The sequence below is a fragment of the Neopsephotus bourkii genome, unplaced genomic scaffold (assembly GCF_033783945.1).
Source record: "Neopsephotus bourkii isolate Nb327-2 ecotype Australia unplaced genomic scaffold, CSIRO-AGI_Nbou_v1 NB_1399, whole genome shotgun sequence".
NCBI classification, from domain to species: domain Eukaryota; kingdom Metazoa; phylum Chordata; class Aves; order Psittaciformes; family Psittacidae; genus Neopsephotus; species Neopsephotus bourkii.
In genome coordinates, this window is record NW_026901876.1 from 201,280 (window position 1) to 208,637 (window position 7,358).

The window sequence follows — 7,358 nt, forward strand, 5'->3', positions numbered from 1 at the left end:
GATGCCATCCCTGTGGGCTCAACAGCCACCTGAGCTGTACTTTCAATTAAAATACCCCAAAATGAGGATGCTACAGAGAATCCCAGCCTGGTTTGGGTTGAAGGGACCTTAAAGCTCCTCCAGCTCCGACCCCTTCCACTGGAGCAGCTTGCTCCAAGCCCCTGTGTCCAACCTGGCCTTGAGCACTGCCAGGGATGGGGCAGCCACAGCTTCTCTGGGCACCCTCATAGTGAAGTATTTCTTCCTGCTGTCCAATCTCAGTCTCCCCTCTGGCAGGTTCAAGCCATTCCCCTTGGCCTGTCCCTACAGGCCCTTGTCCCAAGCCCCTCTCCAGGTTTCCTGCAGCTCCTTTAGGCACTGGAGCTGCTCTACCACCTTCTTTATCTCATTCCAAGTTAATATCCTTCAGTTAATGAGGGTGCTTCTTGTGCTGCTTTCCAGTGGTGGGTATTGTCCCCAAAGTCAAGGGACATCACCAAAGCCAATGGCGTTTGTTGCTGCCACCGTAATGAGCCACGTTATTAACCCAAGTGTGGTCTTACCCCAATCTCACCCCATTTGGGGACAGCCTCAGGCAGGGTCACCACCATCTCCTATGCACGAGAGGCAAACCTTTTCTGGTTTAACCACAGATGGCATTTAATTCATTAAATATATATCTTTATTATAAATTATATATTTATTTCTTTATTTCTATGCTGGTATCCTTTAGAAGACGCTTTTTTGCAAGCCTTGAGCCCTCTCCCCTCATTCAAGCTGTGTGTCCTGCCCCAGTGCTCATCTTCTCAATCTGCTGCTTCTTATTATTCCATTTTTCTTTATTATTCCCCCTTTTTCTTCTCGATATTCTCTGTATTGATCCCTTTTCCATCCTCATCATCCCGCCCGGATGCTAACATGCCGGGGCAGCTGGTGAGCTTGTTGCAGGTGGCTGTTTGCAAGCACCCAGCAAATGCTGTTAAGCAGAAGCCTCCCTTTAATGACTGTGCAGGCAGAAGAAGATAAAACCCCAGGACACTGGTTTAGAAAAGAAAGTTCTTTGCTTATTCTCTGATAGATGCTGCCTGGAGGTGGGGGGTTCTGAGGGGCTTGAGGCAGCCCCTTAGCTTCTGAGAGCTTGCAGGAGGAGGGTTTGGGCTTAAAATAGAGCTTTTTTGCTGCCTTGAAGGGTTAGAACTGGTTGGGGTGTGTTGGGTTTTTCTTTAAGGAAGACCAGGCTCAGAACCCTTATCCCGTGGGGATGCATTGTGTATGGTGCATCTCACATGCAGGCATCCTTGTGGTTGCATTTGCAGTGGTCCACAAAGGATTAGAGGAGGAGTTTGTCAGGTATGGGCAACTGGGAGCTTCTTCCATCATGCTTTTGATCCTTGAGGATGTGGAGCCTCCACCCAAATCAGGCTCTTTGCCCATCTGTACACAGCTGGAGTTCTCCTTTCCCACCTTCTTCCATCTCGTTTGGTCTCCACCAACCACTGCCCATAGCCTGGTGGCAAGCAGCCTCCTGGGCCCTCATCCGTATTGCAGAGGATGGAGAGCGATGGCTTCATGAGCAGCCCCTGTTCCAAACCCCTTCTGAGTCATCGAAAAGCTCCTCCTGGTTTGGGTTGATCAATGGGATCTCTGTGGCTCTTTCTTCCATCTTAAAGGCCCTGCTCTGCTCACTGCATGTCCCTTTACAGAGACAGAAGTGTGGCTGAAGCAACTGTGTCCTTCAAACAGGCAGTATGGGGTGGGGAATAAGGTGCATTTAGAGGTTCCTGAGCCTCAGGAGAGGAGAGATTTCCTTTATCCCCTGAAATCTGAGAGTGGAAATCAAATGTGAGAGGGTTTTAGGAGGGGGATGTGGTCCAGCAAGGGAAGAACGGTCTTGTGGTTCTTCCCCTTTGCTTCTACCCCAGGAGATGCAGGCAAAGCTGCTTCCCTATCTCCTTATCCATCATCCCCCTCTGTTGCCTTTAATCAAGCTGGTTTGATTCCCCTTGGATTCTCCCCCCCCTTCCTCTTTGCAAGATGTGGGTAGAAAAGAAGTGGAAATACATATATAATAATAATAATAATCATAACAAGCAGCGTGGGAGCCTGGGGGGAAAGGAGCAAAGAAGAAATTGCTTTGAGCTCCAAAGGCAAGGCCCCGCTCTGAAGATGGGCTCGCCTGAGATTTGCAATGAGAAACCTGCCTTGAAAGGAGCAATTAAAAGAGGAAAGCAATTAAATTGCTGCAGAAGAGTGGGGTGCAGGCGATGGGGTCAGATGGAGAGGGCTGGGGGGTTGCGCTGGGCACTGCATCTTTCCTCAGCCTTTAGGAGCACTCAGATGCTGCATGTAGATGCATCATGCGCTTTAGATATATACGTATGTATGCAAATATATATTTTGCATATATATAGTATATATTTGCATATATATAATCTTGCATATATATATATGAAGCAGGGAAGGAGAATATTGTTTCCATGGGATGAAGTCTTTGAGGGTCTTTCTGAAGGCATTTGGTTATAAAGCCCTGAGGAACCGTGTCACCCAGAGAGCTTTCAATGTAGAAGTTATTCCATTAAAAACAACTGGTTGGACAGGAGGAAAACCAACCCTGCTGAACTTAAATACTGGTCAAACCAGACCTCATCTGGGAATGTTTTCCTGGCCCCAACAAGCAGTGAAGTCCCTTGGACACTTTTCCTCCCCTGTTGGTGGGTGCAATCACCATTGCAGGGGGTATTTCCCCTTTGCTGGGCACGGGAGGGATTTAGGGCTTAAAATCCTTGCTATTAAAATCCTTTTTTGTTATTTTTAGTGTTTTTTGGGTTTTGCATGCCCCTTCCTGGGTTATAGGGCACTCTCCCCCCAATCCCTTTGCTTTTGGGGGATGTGACCCCATCTCTTGATTTCTATGGGTCTCTTACCGCTACTTAGACCTCAATTAATTCATCTTGGGTCTGGTATTCATCCAGTCCCTCTCTGCTCAGTGCAAGGAGCCTGGAGCCAGTATAGATGCATCTATAATTATATATATTTATATACTTACATATAAATATATATATTTATATATTTGGGACATATTCCTCCAGAATTCACCAAATTTAGTGCAAATCCTTCAGGATCCTTCCCTTAAACCCCCCTCAAGGCAGGCTCTGGGGTGGCAGAGATGCCAACCTGCTTTTTGCAGCGGCCCTAGGGGTAAGGGCATCGTCACACACATGATCCCTATGGCAAAACAGGGATTTGGAGCACTTTACATGGGAATCACTTGGGGTTTTAAAAGGAAAGCGTATCCTAGGAGTGGTTACACGTGTAAAGCATCACTAGAGAGGCTTATGCAGCACTACCTCCCCCTATATATAGACTTATATATATTCCATGACCATAATGCACAAATGAATAGGCTGGCAATTGTCATTCAGAGGGAGAAGAGCTCTGAAAGACTAGGAAAAATATATCAAATCCCTTTTTTCTTATTTTCCCTGGAATGGGAGCTCTGCCAGAGAGGAGAAATGGCATTTCCTCTCCTCTCCCTCTTCCTTAATGTGAGTAAAACAGGTCGGGAAAGCTGCAGCATCCCTATTTTCCACCCTCACCCCGCTCTTTTGGGGGGTTGCAGCCCCAGTGTGTTGATCCCCAACAGCACCTTCCCCAGAATAGCTCAAAGCATAATAATTAGAGAAATCAAACTTCCATCTGTGGAGGGTTTCCGGGAGTTATTACTGCAATAAAACCCATCAGAAGCAAACGATGTATTCGAGGGGTAAGTGCCTCCATTACAAGGAAAAATGACTTTTAAATAAGGTTACATCCTTCCTTATCAGCCTGAAAAAAAATCTATTTTGAACTGACTAGAAGGGACATTCCCTAAATTCTGGGGAAAATCCCACCGGGAATGGATATCCTCGTGTGGAGAAATGCAAGGAATGGATTGCTCCAGCTTGCATGAGGAGGTTTTGGGTGTTGGGATGCTTCTGCAGCTCTGAGCTCCTTCAGGTTGCAGCACCTTTTGGGACCGGAGCTTGCAAACCGTGCCCACGAGCATCACTCATCCCCTGAATCTTATTTCCCTTCCTAACAACTCAAGGAGCCGGCGTCCTTCCCTCATCCCTTATCTGATGTGATTGAAGCTGCTGGGTTGGATGTGCAAATCCTCACCCCCCTGTTCATTGAAGCAGAGGGTTAATGGCTGCAGCTCTTCGCATGCTCTCCCAGCGGAGAAATAGCTGCTTGCTTAGAAAGGATGGGATGCAGAGCTGCTTCCCAACCCCTTCCTGCTCTACAGGAGCAGGTAGCAACATGCAGAACCCCAGAAGGGCGGCTGGATGCTCCCTGAAGCCTTTGTAAAGCAGGAAGAAGGATTGCATGCATCAGGATGGGTGCCAAGGTGCAGAGCCTGGTGCAGGTGGGTGCTGGGTGCTGAAGCCAGCTGTATTGCAGGGCGATTTGATACCTTGCAGCTAAAACAAGAGGGATATTAAAGGATGCAGCTGCATCTCCAGGTCATCTTCCCTTGCACATGTGCACACATCGGGCCGTGCTTGGCTTGCATCGTGTCAGCTTAAGTAAGACCTTAAGATCTCTCAGGGTGTTTGCACAGAAAGGCTTCAGGAAAACAAAGCTTGGGAAGGGGGATACACACTGATAGCACTGAGAGCAGCGGGATGGAGCCACCTCCTGCTGCTAACAGGCAATATCCATGGCCTTTTAATTCCTCCAAGTGCATTTTGCCTTGGCAATTTGGAAGGATTAAACCCAACGGAGCAGCAGGTAATAATCCCAGCACTGTCAAAAGCTGAACCAGCTGCATCCTCAGCCTGGCAAAGGAGGGTTTTCCCCTGCCCAGGGCATCTCCAGTGCAGGCACGTTGCATCTTGGTTTGCTCACAGAAGGGAGTTGTGTGGGATGCTGCAGTTCCCAAGGATGCTCTTCACATGGGCTAAACAGGGAGCAGCTTCTATCTCTACACCTTCATTTTCTCACCTTTGCAACAGCTGAAGGGCAAAGATGCTGCAGCACGAGCCATGCAGTGTGGTTGGGGGCTGTTTGGCATCGCAAAGGGGACAAGCAAAGGGATGTGGGGTTTGGGGTTCATCCCCCAACCCCACCTTAGGAGGTGTTTTGAGGCTTGCCAAAGCCACACTGAGGCTTGGTGCTAACCTGGTTGGGGTTTGGCTGCCAGCCTGGTGCTTGGCCTAGCTGGAATGGCATTGAGACCCTGCTCAGCTCAATCTGATCGCCTTGAAACTGGCTTTATCCTCCCCTTGGAGTTGGGCTTTGCTCTTCCAAACGAGCTTAGGCCTGCCCAATATGCCCCATTTCCTTCAGTTCTGCCACCTGCATTGATACAAAAGCAGTTGGGGTTCAACCCAGGCTGGGTTTGGGGGTTTTAACCCCAAAAATGGTTCAGAAGAGGGGGGAAAAAGGAATAATAAGCCCTAGGAACATTGGAAAACATGGACCAACCTTCCCCATCAAGCTATGACCCCTGCCAGCATCCTCAGCAAGGTATTCATTTGAGCTTTAATGTGGCTGTGACACGCCAATGGCTCTTCATCCTGCCATTGCCCTGCCTGGGACATTTCCAAAGCCGGTTTAAGGCAAGCTTTTTACCTTGTAGTTTCTCCCCCCACGGCAATGGGGGTTTCTCTACATTAATGCTCTGTGGGAAACTGCAAGGAGCAAAAGCAGAGCCTTGCTTTTAGTGGACCAGAGCCCTGGAGCCAGGCTGGAAGGGGTTTTACTCAGAGCTAACCCCTACCACTGGTGTTTGCAAGCCCCATTGCTGTGAACACGGACGTCCCTTTTGCAGAGAGACAACCTGGAGCTTTGCTCCACGCTTTGACTGCTCTCCCTGCCTTTTGTGCCTGCTGTTAGGGTTAAGGCAAGGCCAAGTGCAGCTTGAACGCTCTCTCCTTGTGCTGACAGCCACGGAACCCAGCTGCAGGCATCGCCGGGAGCAAACGCAGATGTAAAACATCCCCTGTGGTACCTTTGTCTCTGGCTTCTAAAGCAAGCAGGGGAGGTAGCGACCTGCCGGGATGCAGCTTCCGCTATCAAAGCCCAGCTACACGGCTCCAGCACAGAGAGCAGCCGCTCAGCCCTGGGAGTGATGATAAAACACCTCCAGACATCCGTGCTCATCCACAAGCTTTCCTCCGGGCTCTGACCCTGGAGAGCTGATGAGTGAGATGTCAAATATAGCAGCAGAGCAGAGGAAATATGCTCTTGCGAGGACTGTAACTGAGTTTGGGTTCAGGTATAGCAAAGCTGACGTACAGATCCGCTGCGACAGCATCTGGGATGGAGATGGGGCTCTGGATGTTAAATCCTGATTTTCTGCCTCATTTTTCAGCTAGGAGCAATGCAACACAGGTAAAATAAATAGCATTTGCTAATTGCCTCTGCAGTGCGATAGTTGTATTTAAGCCTTACTGAAGTGACTAATGCTGGAGCAGCAGGACAGACCTGACCTCTGTTCCAGTTGACTCCTGCCATCAATAAGGGAGTGAAGGAGCATCTTTAGCACAACCTCAGCTGATGGTGCTGGTTTTATCACCCACCATTGATTTTTGCTTTAGAGACACCTGACCACCAATACTAACCCTTCCCCAGCTGCTGTGGCTTCAGTCTGAGCTTCATAAAGTGCAGTAACCAGTGTGAAGCAGAGGGAGAAATGAGTTCCCATCCTGCACATCCTCCTCTTGTTTTCCTGCTCCATGTAAGATGGGTTTTGCAGCCCTGTAAGTGGCTCCGAGGGCGGGATGGAGATGAGGGAGGTGAGGGGGTTATCCCTATTAACATCATTCTTGATGCCTCGACTGGCTGTTTCTCAAAGCAAGGGAAAGCCAAGTTCCAAAGCTCTTATTTTGCTCTTGGCTTGGAAACAGTCACCTTGAGTTGGGCAGAAGGGAAGCAAAACACTTGAGAAATGTCAAAACATGGGCTGTTCAAAAGTAATTTGCTAAACTAACAATTTGGGCTGCGAGAAGAGCCGTGATTGCCCTCTTCAGATAGCTTGGATGGGTTTGTTTTTCCTCCTGGCTCAATGCCCTCCAAGTAGGAGTTCAGTTTCCAATTCCTCTTCCTCCAAAACCACGGGGATGGGGGGAGAGTGCCCCCAGTTTCTTCCCTTTTTGGTCAATAAATAAAGGTTCCAAAGCCACCATGACCATCTTGGATGCTCATCCAGGAAATGTCGCTGTGCCTTATCCCTTGCAGGGCTGGGGGATGCCTCTCACAGCATCCTTGGGATCGAGTGACTTGTAATTGTTGGAGCCATTGCAACCTCAGTGGGGGTGACCCAGCTTATAGGGGCTTATATTACCCTAAAAGAGCAGTTCTGCTCTCTTCCTTGCTTGCAAAGCCTGTGTGTGCTG